Raw genomic sequence first — 17,823 nt, 5'->3', positions numbered from 1 at the left:
CCTGGGTCTCATAAGTACATATTGACTGGATCCTTTAGCACATCAAGGCCACCACTTTCCCAGCTGGAATGTGCTGTGCTTTAATCCTCATTATGGTTTTGGTAACCAGGAGGGGAGGTGAATATAGCTTCTGAGGGAAGGGCCACATGCTATCTTACTGGTCAGAAGCCTCTGCATTTCTTCAGATAAGGGAGGAACACTAGCTTTTGACAGGGAAAAGTGGGCCACTTCTGCAGGCTCAAAGGGTCAGGGAAATTGGGGGGCATTCAGTATTTTGAAGGATATTGGCTCAGGGTCCTACTCCTTCCCAATCAGGACCCCAAACTTGATAGAGACAACTCAGACTCAAAATTCAACCATCTCTTGAGATAATCTACTCCTATTAAGTTTTGAGTCAGATCCTCAGCTTTTTCACTTTGCAGCTGCAAGAGATGGGAGTCTCTTTATATGCTGCCAAGGGGGCCCTCTGGCTTTTATACTTCACCTTAATTTGGTGATTAATCACCCTCAGCCTTTCATGTCTTCTCCAATGCCTGGGTAACTTGCAGCAAAAATTATCCAATTCTATAGTCCTTTAATTACTATTTACTCCGAAGCTCTCAAGCACCTAAGATATTACACTTTGCAATGCCTTCTCTTCCGTGAATATCCCATCACAATTCAACATCAAGAAAAGTTTTAACAAATGCACCATGGCTACATCCCAGAGCTATCGATACCATATCTACTACCAGTGATGGAGTCCTAATTACCAGCCAGCCAGCAGATAACTCAATTCCAAAATCCCGTTTTAGAGCCTGCCTCCTAGGATCATCCCCAGTATCAACTTCCATTCATTGAATTTCCTGTGAAAAGAAACTCTGAGCCTGAGATTTGCATACAGGTGGTTTATTGGGGAATGCTCTCAGATATGATGTTTGTAAGGGAAAGGTAAAAAAAAAAAAAAAAAAAAAAAAGACTTGTTGAGAGATGCTGAACTGTGATACAATCACAGCAGAGGCCTGAGGCTCAGCCTCAGTCATTGGGTACCCTGAAGCTGGGATGACCCACCAGAAATCTTGCCAGGTTTAGTCCCTGGATCAGGCTGGACCCGAGGCAGGACTGAAACTTTGGAGAAGATAGCCTCTCTTGGCCAAGGGCAAGTTTTAGGTAAGTGCTTGACTGTAAACAACGGCAAGGAGCACTCTGGCCCCTGGGAAATGAGTGCCTCCATCTCGAAGATCTCGTAGGTCCAGCTACATCCACCACACTCTACAAGGGTAGATGGGTATTAGGTAATCAACTCTTGGTCAGCCATTCTGACGGACAGGATGTAAGCTCAGATAAACGCAGAACAACAAAGGATTCTAAACTCTACTGGCCTCCAACATCAGAAAGTGATACATGACCTACCTTCAAAGACAGAGAACACTCATGCAGATTCACCTTTGTTGATCCTTGATGCAGCATTTTGATCCTTTTAGTCACCTCCCTGCTGGGCAAAAGAGTCAGGAAGACTGAGATCCCAGACAAGTGGCCACAAAAATGGCTTTCACTTACAAATAATCAGGTCAGCTATTTTGCACACATGTACATATCTGTTTCTTAGCACTTTTATTCATCCTATAAAACTTCATTCAGCACTGCAAGCAGAATTTTAAAAACAAAACATTTAAAATAATCCATGAAGCTCTAAAACGTAAGAGGAAGATATGAAAACACCTAGCGTAACCCATGAGATTCACAGTCATATTTCCCTGTAATAAACTCTTACTAATCAGTTCAGAGCTTTATAAAACAATAGGAGTGGAATGACAATGCTGTCATTTGTATATTCTCCCTCAGTTCTCTAATGGAAAGCTTTTTTTTCTCTGCCAAGTCATTCCTGACAATGTTAATGATTCACTATAAAGCAGTTTCTGGGCTATGATTTGTGACATTCAGACTGGTTAGATGGGAGGGCTCGGCAGGTTTCTGGGGAGTGTTTTGGATGCAGAAATGCCTTGAAGATAGCACTTTATTATATTTAGGACAAGTATGACATCCCACTTCAAGGAAGAGGCCCCTATACATATTGAGAAGGGATTTCTATGGTTTAAGTGGGGAGGAGAAGGTGGGTTTAAAAGAATGCCTCTGTGTGTTTTTTGAGGCGACATAAAGATAGGAAGCAGAGAAATGGAGGCAGGAGGCAGAAGGATTATGGATAATGGAAGAATTTTGCCTGAGGGTATATGCCTGCTTTGCCTATTCCTGTATAACTAGAATATTTATAATTCAAATACTTATCTTTAATAATTAAAAACCAAGGAATATTAAAGACAAAAGGTAGAGAATATTATGTACACATGTGTAGGCATCATGCATTAAATCCCCACCCTTGCAAAATACAGCAAGAGGGAGCTTTAAAAGGAGGTTAAAAAGTGAATATTTTAAAACGTCTTGAAAACAGAATTTCTAATTCACTCCAATTCTGCCAGGAGTGATACCCTTACTTCTGATTTCTACACACACTATCAGTCATGGGGATAGGCACTAAAAATACCCAGCGTGGTGGTTTGACATCAGCACATCAACAATTAAAAAGTGGATACAAAATATTTCAGGTTTTCAAGACCATAAGATTTTTCCTCTAGATTTCTGAAAACATAGGATGTGCACCGGAAAAGGAAAAGTCATTTTTGATTGTTTTCACAGAACATTTAGTTGCACAGTCTATGTAAACTACTAGTTACAATGGAATGTAATACTCTACCTCCGCCAGAAACTCTCTCTGATCTTTTGCCTCTTCTCAGACAGCAAAGAAACAAAGGAAAACAGCCCTGGCTGTGGATGGAGAGGAGTGTTTGAAAAGAGAAAGAGACCTCAACCATGCCCCCCGGTATTATAAAGCTGTCAATTATAACCATGATTACAATGAAAATACTGAAATAAAAAAATTATTTATTTAAGGGAGGAAAAAAGGCCAACTGCATTTAAAAAGAAAAGAAAAGAAAAAAAAAGAACAACTGAAAAACACATTGTTCAATTTCAACCTTAGAGATTCTAAAGTTAATGAAAAATAATACAAACTAATGGAGCTTGGTTGTTTCCATTACAGTAGCAGGGAAGTGGAATGCTTAGCAGCCAAAATATGAACAAATGAAGACACTGGGTGAAATGGTCAGGTGTCACTGTTTTTTGAAGAATGTGGTCTCTGTGGCAACGAGTTTATGAATAATAGTTTCAATTCATATCTAGATCAGAGGCGTTAATATTTACACCTTTGCTAATTGTGGCAAGGAGGAGATTAATGAAAAAGTAAATGTCTCTATCTTATTGCCTCCCCATCACACCAAGCAATTTCTGGTTGAACATTAACTCAAGCTGACAATAATATGCTGGGGTGAAAAAGTAAGAAGGGGTACCCACAGATCCTTATATGCATAAAAAGAATGGTGATAATGGCTAAGCATTGATTATAGTTACCAATAAAACTAAAAATGACACTTAAGACTTATTTTGTAAAATTGCACATGTTTAGAGCTGAGACTCGGCCTGGCAGCTGCAGTACGTGATATACTGATATACTGATGATCTTAGGTGGGGGATCTTTTTTTGTCCACCTGTAATGCTGCCCCTCCTGGGCTATGAAACACAAGGTATTGTAAGGCAAGGTATTGTAGACCAGCAGCAGCAGCAGCAGCAGCAGCAGCAGCAAACCCAGTATTCCCCAAAAGGCATGTTTGTGGGGTTCCAGCTGGGATTAACAGAGCAGGAAAAAAGGACTTGCTAAATATTGAATTTGGGAAAGTGGAGAAATTAAAAATCTTCAAGTTTATCATGTCAGTTGAAAGAAATTTTAATTTCCCAAGAATTATTGCATGTCATCGTGCCGAAGATGGGAAGTTTGAAAGAAAACTTCTCCAGGTACAGCCTACCCACGTCTCCGCAAGATTTTGAAACTCGGCGGTTGTCTGTATCATCTGATAGTTTTCTCGCGTTCAGTATGTTTGTGGGCTCACGGAGAGGGGCCTCTTATCTACTTCCACTCTTGCTGTTTGTCTTACATCTTTATTAGCTTTCCACAAAGTGCAATCATAATTAAATTCTAAAGCAAAGGATGAAGTCACCCGAATCATCATCCAACTAACTGCAAATGACGGTGGCAAGAATGACAATGATACTCCGCACTTCTTCATTTCTGGTTCGGCAGCATTTAGCTCCCTGACCTCCTGCTGTTGTCAGTGCCATGGGCTGCTTAAATGCTGTGCAAAAGCATTTCTGCTTTATTTGTTCTAAATTTACTGGTTATTAATTTCACAGTGTGACCTCCTATTCGCCTATTAGTTGGCAGATTTCACCATAGCCTTCAAAAAGCTAAAGATTTCCATCAAGCTACTTTCTATTTCTGTTTTGTTTTTGGTTTTTTTTTTCTGGCCATCTTCCACAAGATATAAAATTTCCTGTTTCCTTAACCATCCTCGTGACCCTTTTCTGAGACTCATGCTGTGTATCCATAGGACTTAGAAATTTCTCATTCTTTCCTTTTAATAAAGATTTGCATTTTCTCAACCCCTTTCTCACAGATCTCAAGAGAAACTGCTTTTTTGTTGCAAAGGTTGGATGTTGAATTGTTTGCATGTCTTTGAGTAATTTAAAGCTTTTACTTGGCATTTTTCTCATTCACACAGAGTAGGGGTAGGGAATAACTTCTATTACACGAGGAATAGAAAGACAGTGGCAGCGTAAATTCACGTAGCCTGAAGGTCACTATGATTTCCTCCATCTTTCTCTTGGAGTCGTAAACCTCCCACTCCAGGGCCAGATCTTAGAGCTTAGAGGGAAAACAGTCCATTTACTGCTGATGCTCAGAACTAAGTGAATTTTTTGGCTATTGTATCAGAAAGTGTATATCTCACCTCAGGGTCTTAACAGTTTGCTGTATGTGAATGTATGAATCTACAAACTGGACTTGCTTTGGGTCATTTCGGGTTCTGGAAATTTTGTGGCATCTGGTGTCTTTTCCAGGAGCTGCACCTACCTGACCGTCTCCAAAAAAAAAAAAAAAAAAAAAAAAAAAAAACCACCCCTCGGTACTGACAGCCTAATTCTTAAAAGAGTGTACCATTCCATGTGGCTTTGCAAAAGCTCAACTCCATCATATTGACCTCCTCACATGTCATCTACAAAGGCCATAAGGGATTTATATATGAGAGCTATTGTGTAAGAATGGTAAAACCTAGAAAACAGATAAAAGAGTGCAAAAGGAAAAAAATTATAACACTGGTTCCAGGTCAGATACTCAGAATTTTAAATACTGCAAATAGGGAAGGTAAGTCACCACTTCACCAAGATAGAAAAAGCCTTTATTGGTGAACTATCCTGGGAATTGAGACAGAGGAAGAGGGGGAATTGAAGGTACTAAAGAGCTGTAGGATAAAAGAGGGACTGTGTGCCTGCAGAGCACGAGCACTTGCACTCCTTTCTAGAAGAGCCTACCTTTGTTCTGGTAACTTCTCTAAGATATCTTGGAACTCTGCACTATGAAACTTAATGTATGACATAGCAGTGAATTTTCTATTAAACTATTTATTCAGGGGAACCTCGGTATCTCAGTCAGTTAAGCATCTGCCTTCAGCTCAAGTTATGATCCCAGGGTCCTGGGATCCAGCCTCACATTGGGCTCCCTGCTCAGTGGGAGGTTTACTTCTCCCTCTCCGTCTGCCCCCTCCTCCCCACTCATTCTCTCTCAAATAAATACATAAAATCTTTAAAAATAAAACATTTCAGATATTTTATTTTACAAATGAGACATGCCTATGCCATGCATTCCATATACACATGTGCCGTTAACATTGTAAGAAGCAGGCAAAACAGTAAAAAGTATCTGTGCCCCCCATAATGCATATTCTTCAAAGAATGCATCAGCAAAGTCCTCTTTTTATAAAAGAATTATATGTAAATTATTTTGATTTCCAAAATCATTTATATCTGTAATTTCATATCATTCTCACTACATCATAGAAATGAGTTATTGTTTTCCCCCAACTTCTACAAAGTTGGATGGCAAGTAAGGTGGCCTGGAGGCAACTAAGGCAAGAAAAAGCTTCAGGTAATAAAGATGGCACTGGGTTCCGCAAACTAGGAGTCCCAGTCCTCCCCTCCTCTGTGCACTAGATGATTGCTTATCTTGAAAGCTTCATTCCAAGTGGCATAATTTTACACTAAAGCAAATTACAATGGCAAAAACATGCCATCCTCTTTCCAGGATATACCATGAAGACTATTTAATAGATTGCTAGAAGCAGCTCCTTCAAGTTCCCAGGATTTCTGTTGGAAACAAAAAAATGAATAGAGACATTGGCAAGATTCTGTCACATTAGGATTATTCTCAAATTGACTAATAATAAGCAACTTTTAGCGATGTGTCGTTAAACTGGGGACAGTGGGGTTCTATAGGGATAGGGTTGAGACCAGTGCTAAATGAAAGGTCCAAATTGATGCCCTGATGGAAAAAGCGAATAGCTGTGAGCATATCAAACTAGGAAAAACTTGGGAGGATCCCTGGGTGGCTCAGCGGTTTAGCGCCTGCCTTTGGCCCGGGGCCTGATCCTGGAGACCCGGGATCGAGTCCCATGGCAGGCTCTCTGCATGGAGCCTGCTTCTCCCTCTGCCTCTGTCTCTGTGTGTGTGTGTCTCTCATGAATAAATAAATAAAATCTTTAAAATAAAAAACAAAAAACAAAATAGAATAAACTCCAAACAATGGAAGATCTTGGGAGGAAAAATTTATTTTTTTTAGATTTTATTTAAATACTGCAAAATTATTTAAAATTACTTTATTTAAATACTGCAAAAATAATTAAAATTATTTAAATTACTTAAATAATTACTACCTGGATATCCATATCCATGACTTCAAATCATCTGATCAATAGTTCTACCTCTATTTGATGTCTGGAGTTCAGAAACAAATGATCCTAAAGGTTGATAAGATCAAATCTTTCAAAAGTCCAAACAAACCCATCACACCTAAATTCCTCCCTTCAAGACAGAAAGCAAAGAACAGTAAACTGGTTCCAACAGGGTGGAGTCTAGTTTCAGCTCTGGTAGCATCAATCCCCAATAAATGGCAAATGAAAGATCGTAAACTTGGAAGCAATTGGTATTTTTTAAGCAATACATTTCACAAAAGATACTCCATAATTAATGTAGTCAAAATTAAGAAAATTCGACCTGATTATTTTGCAATTTTGAAAAAATGAAAATGAAATTTTAGCAGCATGCCATGAAACATATGCCAACAAACTCATTTCTTTCTTCCTTGCACATAGAGCCATTTACTGGATATTATGCCAGCATGGCCTTGGTTTCCACCCAGGGTGGAGGCACAAACATGAAAATTGAACAGCAACTAATATTGGCAATAAAGTTATAAATTAGGTTAATACATTCTTAAAAATGACCCACTTGCCAAATTTCAGGTTATTTTATTGTATAGTAGACATGACTATGTATACCAACAGGTTTGAAGACTTTCACTTCTTCCTATGCATTAACTAAAAATACATTAAGTACTACCACTGTGTGATAAGTATGAAACTCCCCAGAATAGAGAAGAGCCATGTCTCTAAACCAAGGTTGCAGTGAGTGATTTTGAAGCATGCACAATGGGGATCAGCACTATAGGGCAGAGAGCTTTAATCAGTGAATAATCCATAGAATGAGCTGTTATGGAACAAGGTGTAACAATTTATAGCTGTGCTTGTTTAAAGTTTTCACTCTTGGCACAAAATTTGGAAAATGAAAAAAAGTGAATATTTACATTTTTAAGTAATGTACTTATGTAAATAAATCTTTTTTTCCGGTGTTCAAAGCTCCAAAAAGTACTGGGGTTGAAATGTATCATTTGAAATTTAAAAAAAAAAATTAAGATTTTATTTATTAAAAAAAATATTTTATTTATTTATCTTAGAGAGAGAAAGTGTGAGAGAGCATGGGTAGGGGGTGGGCAAAGGGAAAGGGAGAGAGAATCCCCAGCAGATTCTCTGCTAAGCATGGAGACCAACACTGGACTTGATCTGAAACTCTGAGATCATGACCTGAGCCCAACAAAGAATCAGACATTTAGCCAACTGAGCCACCCAGGTGCCCCATATCATTTGAAATTTTTATGAAAAACTGGATACTGATATTTAATTTAATAACTGTTCATTGTACTCTCCAATGCCAGTCCTCTTTCTCACGTCAGTGAACAAATATCCTGTTATCCAACTTCTCAGAATTTTCCTGGGTGAAAAAACAACTTTAAGAAGTTGAATATGGTGCTATAGTGACATCATTTTGGATGTCTTTAGTTTACTGCATTGAAACTGGACACTTGAACAAAATTCATTGATCCACTTCAGCCCAAATTCTTGGTATCTAAGTTGTCTTTGATAATTACTCATGGCTGATGCTTCTGGCTATAAAACCATGTGAATGTCTGGATTAAATCTTTCCATCCAGAGAGTTAGAAGTTTATTAAACCCATTATAACTTTGTGGAGGTACCCCTCAGAAAAAGAAAGTCTTGCGGAAAATGTTCTTATACAATAGGTTTCTAAAAATTATTTTCTTCTTTAAATTCCATTTGTAATGTCAGAAATACACTCTGCTGTTGAGATATGACATTTATTTCAAGGTAAATATTTAACATGGCTGTTTATTTGCTTTTGAGGACACTTAAACTACCTTGAGGTAATAATCACTAGGTACCAGTTCTGTGTCAGGCACCATCTGAGAGAATGCTATGAGGATGGCACCCCTGGTTGAAGCAGGCACATCACTGTCCAGCCTGCAATTTATCTTCACACCATGCACAATAGATTCCTTACGTTGAAGGCAACAGAAGCCTCCAAAGAAACAAAAATGACCAGATCCAAGTATCTACAAATTGCAGGCTCCTCATCTTTAAACTTTTCTCACCTGTTTGTAAGTTCAACTCAAAATGGCTTGCATTTGGAGCTCACCTATGATTCTATTTACATATGTATCATTTACATTAAGTTCTATTTATTTAAAAAAAATAGCATGGCATGAGAGCCTTTGATAATACTTGAAGCTAATTTCCAAAAAGAAAGAGAATGTTATAACGAGGTCATCAAACAAAATTTGAAAGTAACTAGCCCACAAAATCAAAAACACAATTTCAAGACCTGTTCCAAAGAAGCCACATTAGGAAGTAGTGACATGGAGTATAGGCAGGGGGTGATATAATTCATATCTTCTGTTATGTAAACTATTATATGCTCTTATACAGTATAGATACAAAATAAAAAACATATGGAAGAGACACTTGCAGAATCAGACATATCTCCTCAAAGTTCTTGTTGGGAGCTCCTTCACACTCAAGATGGCACTGAACCACTGAACAGATAGACCATATAGCCCAGTCAGTCACTGGAGGTAAACATCACAAAACAATAGTACTGATCCAGGGTATAAATATAATTTTGAACACCCCTGGAAAACATGTTTCCTTGAATCCTAAGAAATCTAGTTGGCAGTTTTTAAAAAATCATTATGTAGCTCCCAGTGTTCGATGCTAAATTCGGGAAAACATGAAAAAAATTTCAAGAAACATGAACCAGAACTCTTGACTCACAATGTTATGATTATTGAAATATGTATTCCTAAATCTAAATTAAGTTGCTTTCTTAAATGAATAGGAAGAGAATTGCTTTTTGCAAACCTGGATCATGCATCTTACAGCACAGTGGCTGACTACACATCTTGGGGTTGGTGGGTGATATTTCCCCAGAGCAGAAAGTATTTATACTCTCAAGAAAAATCTCTCTATACTGTCACTCAATATAATGGGTGATTTTTTTTCATGATCCAAATATCTGAACTTTCTCAGTGTGATTCCAAAGACCTCTTTCTTTACTCTCTTTCTCTGCTGGATTATGAGGAAGTCATAAAATCAGGCAATAAGAATGTACATCATAGATATTTCTTTATATATTACAGACATTTGAAGATTCATTAACTAAGATAATCATGTGAGAGTGAGTAACACAACACCTGACAGAGTCAGGCCCTCAATAAAATGTTCATTTCTTTCCTTCACCTCTTCCCACACTCCTTCACTCAGTGTTTCTCTCTCTTGCTCGCCATCATCTTGTTTCTGCATCACAACACTGTAGGAGGCAGTCTAATCTTTCAGCAGTGGCAATGAACCTGATCATCAGCCTCAGTTGTGGAATTTGGGATAGATAATATAGTATCTGTCTAGGCTTTAGGTCTCTAGTTGCTCATTGTCTGATCCACTGTTTGCAAAGGAAGTTACAAGAATCAATAGCATAATAAGTAGGTTTTCCCTCTACATATGCTTTAGAGTTTTGTGACCTTTAAATATTTCATATATTAAATAAATATATGCTTCCCCAGAATCCACAGTGAGGCCTGTGAAGGAATACAGTACAGCCCAAGGATGAGTCCACATCTTATACCTGACACATATACAATTTGAGAAGCTACATGTAAGAAAAATTTACAATGCTAACTTAGGTCTAACTGCATATTTCTGCAGAATAAGAAAGAAATCATGACAAATTACAAAGCCTAAAGGATACAAGTACCACAAATACACAAAACTCAGAAAAATAATATAATGTTTCTATGTATTAACTGTCTGACACCTCCTCTAACATACTCCTTTTTGGCTGTAGACTTCTTCATATGACAATAATTTTATAATAAAAGAGAACAATAATCCATTCTTTCATATAGCATGGTTATCAAAAATTGTTTTTTTATTAATAGTTTAGAAAAGTTTTGGTCCATTTTGCTCTGTCCATGGCATTTTTGATGGGTTGCATCATCTGGAACCAGGAGAAGGCATGTTGAATGGGCCAAAACAAAACCCTATATATTGGGATGCAAAAACAGATGACTTACCATGGTCATAGTCATTGTTTGGAGTCTTATATCTACAAACACAGAAATTCTTAAATTCTCTTTTGCATGATTCACATTAACATAGAAAACAAATGTGCCTTATATAATTATATAAGCTGCTTAATCAAGTATATTCTTAACCAGATTTCAATGAGTCTTGAATTTTCCACTTATTATTTTACACATCTCAGGATTGGAAGAATATCCCACAAACTAGTTCTGGCTCTTTCTATTTAAAACTTTTCTTTTTTTCTTCCATGACCTATCTCCTCCTAGTATTATAAGGCAAGGTAAAATTACAATTTGACCACTGGCTCTTGTTCAAGATCGCAGATGGGCTGCTGGAGTGAAAATAAGAATGCTCAGGGTAGCCATTCTTACCCTGAGATAACTAGAAAAAACTATATGCAAAACAACTTTGAAATACAAAATAGCCAACTAAACTGAAACCAAGCGTACAGCCATCTGAAACTTCTTTTTAGCTAGATCCATCAAAATGCCAATGCAAAACCACCTGACATGAAGGAAGGTTTGACCCAGCTGAGATCTCACCTGTTCTTTTCAGTTTTTCAGATTTTTCAGCACTTGCTGTTGGTCTGTTCTTTAAAGAGTATAGTGGCTGTCCAACAGAAATAAATGTGGGCCACATCTGCAATTTTAAGTTTTGTACAGCTAGGCTAAAAAATTAAAAATAATTAAAACCAGGTGAGATTAATTTTAATAGTATTTTTACTTAACCCAACATATCCAAAATAGTATTTCAATATGTAACTAATATTCTAAAATTATTAATGAGATAGTTTACATTCTCCTTGTCATATTATGTTTTTAAAATCCAGTGTATATTTTACATTCATAACATTTTCAATTCACAATAACCACATTTCAAGTACCTGATAGCCATATGTGTCTAATAGCTGCCATGTTGGATTGCACATGTCTATAGTAGGAAAAGTTTGTACCATTCTATTTAATATGTCATTATAGAATGCCTGTATGTTTGCTGGTGTTTCCTATGTATCAGTCCTTTACCAGCTAGTTGCTAGGTTCTTTGAAGAATGGTAGAGTTCTTTATCTCTGGGATGCAGTGCTCAAACATGGTAGTCATTGAGTAAAGGTTTGCTGTTGAGCAATTTGGATGCATTTAGAAATTATAGGTGGAAAAATGCAATAGACAGTGTGATTTCCTTCTACTTGTGCTACTTTTATCACTCTGTGTTGTGTATACCAGGATGTAAATTCTCAGAGTATGTGGAATAATTATATTTGCAGACTAGTATTAATAAATCTGCCCTGGCACTAGTGTGAATAATGCAAGAGGTAAAAACAATAGGGAATATTCCACATGGTAATACTTTTCTTATGGAATAAACAATCAGATTAAAGTGATGCAAGGTATGAATGAAGAGCAACGTCATCTCACCACCACACTCAAAAATGTGTACTTACCACTAAACAAAAAATAGTTCAGGGGCACTGGGGTGGCTCAGTTGTTAAGCGTCTGACTCCTGGTTTCAGCTCAGGTCATGGTCTCAAGGTTGTGAGATGGAGCCCCATGTCAGGCTCCGCACCCAGCATGGAGTCTGTTTGAGATTCTCTTTCCCTTACCCTCTGCTCCTTCCCCTACTCACACTCTCTCTTGCTCTCCCTAAAATAAATAAACAAAATCTTTAAAAAAATAGTAGTTCACTTTCGATTTGCAACTGTGCTATGGAAATAGAGGTTGCTTTCAAGATACAACCAGGGAATTTACACCCAGTGGCGCACCACATCTAGTGTGCTACATGATCCTCAGCTCTTTGTATAGAGCTTTGAGATGATGACATGGTAAAGAATTTGTCACATCTCTGGCCTAGACATTTTTACAAATTTGGATGAGAATCAAATTACACAGCACAAATAGAGAAGACTTTCAGACCACATAAACCCACATTGCCATAGTACTGTAGATTCAAGTGGAAGGTGGATTTCCAAACACAGTCTGTTTCTTACAGGGATGTAAGGAAGTACATTTTATAATATGGAAAAGTTTTCCAAGTTACAGTGAAAGAAGCAGAGATTTTAAAAGATACAACTCAGTGAACCATCGAAAATCCTGGAAAACAGTATTTTGTCATTTTATAGTTATATTATCTAAAAACAATAACAACCAAAACCATTAAAATATATCCTGATCATCAGGTTGACAATATCAGTACTTTTCATATTATATTACATTACTTGACTAAAAATGTGTTTTGTCATATTTCTTTTTCTGTATATAATAAAGGTAAAGCAAAGTAGAACATTCCAAAAAATTTGCATCCACTTTCATGCTGAAAAGCTGCCTCTCAAACATATCCTACAAAATATGTTCACAGATACAACTAAAGACCACTTTAATTACTTCTCCACATTAGCGCATTTCCTTTAATTTTCAGCTCTCCTGTCAAAATTCTATCAAAAGGTTTGCACAGATTTTATTTTTTTCATTAATTCTTTCTGAACAGAGATACCTCTCCTTTCTCTGAATTCCCTTAGCAAGTTCTGTGTGGACACAAACTTGGTACTTACCATAATCTTCTATTCATTATGGCTCTTTCTCCGTATGCCTATATCTGAGCTCTACAATACAATTATAAGCTTCTTGAAGTCATAGGCCACGTCTTATTCATCTCCTGAAGCTCTCAGGAGAGTCTTGGACAGGAGAAACATTCAATAAATGTGCTAGAAATCATGATGATTTTGCTCATGATTTACAGGAATGTCACAGCAGACCAATGACATGTTACAGCGATGTCGGCCATTATGAAGGCACACTAACATTTTTATATTCCATTTCCATTCCTTGGCTATCTTTTTTTTTTTTTCCCTTGGCTATCTTTCTAAATAAATGTGCTTAGTGTTTCATCAGCATTTTCATTCCAAAAACTCAAGTTGAATGTATTTTTAAAAATTAAAATAAAAACTCTAAAAGTCTAATTCTAGCATCAAAGCCTTTTCTCCCTTACAGTTATATTTTAAATGTATTTCAGTGTTTTTAGTGTCTAGCCATAGTTAAGATTCCAGTTTACAAATACATATCTACTGCGGGTTTTTTCCAAATTTAATAATATCCTGAAACCTAATTTTGTGTATTGGATTCATTTAAAATGTGGTTGCTACTCAACAATTTTGGAGGAAAGTAAATTACATCAGACGTAACATTTAAACTAAACCCAGAAGTTAAAATTCTCTATAAATAAGAAAAACAGAAAGATTTCAAATAAAAGGCATGAAAGCCAAAGGAAGCTAATGCACAGCACAAAGTCATTTGGCCTCATGCATACCCCGCCCAATGGATTCAGCTGTAAGAAAATGAAGCATGTGAAATGCACAAGGGGCAATGCAAGTATATGGGCTTACTGATGCCAGACTACAGAGTGGCTCAAGAGTAAGAGGCCATGGATGAGAAGAAGGTTTGGATTAACTGTGGCCTTGAAGTTACCCCTGGAAAGTGAGTAACACTCCGTTGTGAGAGGTGCATTAACCTCTTCAGACCACTAGGGTTCAAAGTGTTGCATAAGGGGTAATTTATTAAATGGGTCCTAATTGCTTGGTAATGTACCTTCCAAAAGTCACTTCTCTATGCTATGATTAGGCCTGGGATTTGCCAAGTGCTGTCATTCTCTTTGTAACTCCATAATGGAACTCTAGGATGTGGGAAGTAGATCCATTGAACAGCTATATGTCTAATTGGGGTTCAGAGTCCTACCAACAGAGCCAGGCAAACTTTCATTTAATCGTCCATTGTGTAAACACAGAGATACAGAATTAATACACCTTGTAATAAAATATGCTTTCTACTAAATACATATACATTTTCATAGAATAAGAATAACTTTGTTTTATTTGAAAAGACTGACACATTTGTAAAGATTTGTAAATTTATCCATTTTGTTAGATTCTTTCTTAAATGTGTAAAAACAAACACGGTTTTTGTTTTCATCATCTACAAACTTCTTCTGGCCCATTTGTTTCAGATGAAGGCCAATCAACACAACTTTGCTTTTTGGGTTCCAACACAAAACTGTTGGTTTTATCAGCCCATCCACAGGTATCACAAATAACACACCAGGACTACTTCGGCCCTGGTATTGTTAATTAGCTAGGCCAGCAGAGGGAGTGCAAGAGCATTGTTATAAAAACAAAATAAAAAGTGTTTTATATGATCATGATAACTAGAAGTAGAAAATATGACATTTATCTGATGTTTAACTACAGAGGATTCTATAGCAGGATCTGAATGTGGAAGCAGTCTTGGTACTATCACAAAGGTAATATGCTAGAACCGAAGAGACAAGACTGTTAGTCACTGTCCTAGTCTTACGGTAATTTGTGAACTCACCAAATGTAACTGTGCCTCACTCTTCCTGTATTGAAAATGGCTGTCACAGTAGCTTCTGCTAAGATAAGCCTTTTATTTTCCTTAGGAAAGAGTGATTACTTGAATATTGGGAATTAATTGTTCCAAGAAAGAAGCTTATGTCTGTTCTGTCTTTCAGAGCTCTGGGTCACTACTTAGTTTTGTCCATGAGTGAGAAACACCTTAGAGGCATCCCCTAATGCCCTGAGAACAGGATTTGATTAAATCATGGAGGTAAACACATTTTTTTATACATGAGGAAACAGAAGCGATTAGGCTTCAAAGTAGCATGGGGATGCCTTTACATCGGAGAGAAGTTATAAATTCGAATCCCAAACGTGGTTTTATCATAACTCCTATTCCAGACCGTTTAAAGAAATGACACGCTCTCCAAACATGTTTCCAGACTATGACAAAAGACTTCTGTTCAAATCCACCACTCACTGGTTTGTAGTGACTTAGAACCTCAATTTCACCCTGAAGAAAATGTGCTAGAGTTGTGTTTTCCAGAAGTCCTTGGTAGTGTTTCTTTCGAGATCATTTATGTAGCCCTCATAACACTTTTTCCCAGAGGGCATCTCTGACAAAATGATAACCAAAACAAGCCAGCCTTTATACCACAATAAGCTAAATAAAATCTTTCTTTATTCTAAAAGTTTGAGATAATCTCGAGGATAGTGCAACTTGCCTGGAAGTTTACCAGGAAAATAGTTTGGAAAGTAAATATTCAGTTCTGCTTTCTCCAGTAGATGTCACTTTCTGTACATAGGATATCAAGATATATAAGATGAACAGTATTCCTTACAATGATGTCAAAAAGGAACTTTGAGTTCCAGCCATACGTAACAATTTTTTAAGCTTTTATCGATATTTTCTAGTGTTAGAAAACTTAAGGAATGGTAAAGGCAAAATGAATGGTATTAATTAACTGTCTTACCATATTTCTGTCTAGCTTTAGCAATGGCCATTAAGCATAGCACGTGACACAATATTGCTAGTGCATTTTCAACAGTTATAGAAAGCTAAGTATTATTCCACATCACAGCATAAAATTAATTTGCCAAAAACAAACACAGTTGCTAAGTAAATAAGCAGTCATTAATAATATACTGCATACTTACCAAGAATCTATTTAAATATGAGTTCACGTAAACTACTATGATTTCAAGAGTCATTCTTCTGGGTCCTCTATATCATTTTGGTATTCACATTGGCCTCTTAGGTCTGAGAAAAAAATTTTAGTTCTCCAAAATGCTTCACTATGTAGCAAGAGATATCAGCCCTGAAATGAGAGACAGAGAGAAAGGAAAGGAAAAGAGGAAAGGAAAGGAAAAGAGAAAGAAATAATTATAAACCTTAAAAATAGCATTTTTATGGCATCCAAATGTACAAGAATGAAAATCAAATGATGGAAGAATATTAATAGTTAGAATTATATTAATTCTTCCTAAAATACTCCCAAAATGCTCTTTGCATTTCTAAACATAAGCCTCATTATGCTGTTCTATTTGTATTCCAGTGCAGTTGAATTTTATATTTGAGCTGTTTTAATAGATGACTTTGAAATGACAGAGAAGAGTACATTTTTGTTTCTTATTGATCGAAGCAAGATTTTTGCTTGTAGCTACTATAACTTTGAAATAATAGGAAAGGCTAGAGAGGCTTTTTAAAATGTTGATGTCTGGGTTACATCTGATGCAGTCGTTGTATTGACAAATGTGATTTGATAATTGCCAAATTAAGCTCAAGAGAAAATTAGTTAAACAACTACTTTTATTTTTAGATGCTTTGAACAAAAGATATGAAGTTTGGTAGCAACTAATGATAGGGTGCTAGCGCAAAAATTTCCTAAGAAAACAAAATGGGCATGTGGCTTTTACAAAACAAAGGAATCTATCTGGCCATCAGAATAAACAACATCCAAAACAGTCTCTTGTGGTGTTAAATATTTTGTGCAGAGAGCAAACCCAAAGAGCTCGATTCTTATCTGAGGTTGAGATTTCTTGACTTGTTACCTGAGAAGTTCTATCATTCTTATGTAGCCTTGGTTAAAACAAAGAGATTATAGGCTTTGAGTAATAAAGGGATTTAGAGGCTTTAACCTTTAGGCTACTGATTCAACTCCATTTCAGGATGAGGAGATCTAAATCCTGAATGTACCCAGGCCATGTAGTTTACTTTTATTAGGATCCCATTTCCTAATAAAGCCTAGGACATTTTTTTTTTCAGCGATTCAGAGCAAATATGGTTGCCAAAAGAAAAATAAAAATTGAACAGGAAGACCAGAAAAAACACATAGCAACGACTAAGGTGAATTTCTGAGGAAACAGACCCCACTGAGATTTCTGCTGAATGGTGTCAGCATTCCACCACTCTCAGTCTTATACTAGTTTTAATCAGTAAACATTAATCTGGAATTTTGAAAACAAATGACGCCGTGGTAATTAATCATCCTGAAAATGAGGACAACTCGTTGATATCATGCGACCAAATTACATGCTTTGATTTGAACTCCAGGAAGAGCTATGCAAAACCCACACC

The 17,823-nt window shown here is 36.8% G+C and overlaps 1 long non-coding RNA gene across 4 annotated transcripts in view; it reads right to left on the bottom strand.

The window, feature by feature from the left end:
- Window positions 1-1,113: 1,113 nt before the first annotated feature.
- The window catches only part of LOC140622688 (uncharacterized), a 56,942-nt gene continuing 40,232 nt past the window's right edge, over window positions 1,114-17,823 (bottom strand). For 2 of the 4 annotated variants that reach the window (XR_012022378.1, XR_012022379.1), the window contains exons 2-5: window positions 16,404-16,564; window positions 12,348-12,546; window positions 11,451-11,575; window positions 5,728-6,288 (exon numbers count right to left, since the gene is read on the bottom strand). This is a non-coding gene — a long non-coding RNA (uncharacterized lncRNA). The other 2 variants (XR_012022382.1, XR_012022381.1) reach the window with 2 other exon arrangements.

This window comes from Canis lupus, chromosome 32 (genome assembly GCF_048164855.1).
Source record: "Canis lupus baileyi chromosome 32, mCanLup2.hap1, whole genome shotgun sequence".
NCBI lineage: Eukaryota > Metazoa > Chordata > Mammalia > Carnivora > Canidae > Canis > Canis lupus.
This window is presented reverse-complemented; position numbering and strand designations above follow the sequence as displayed.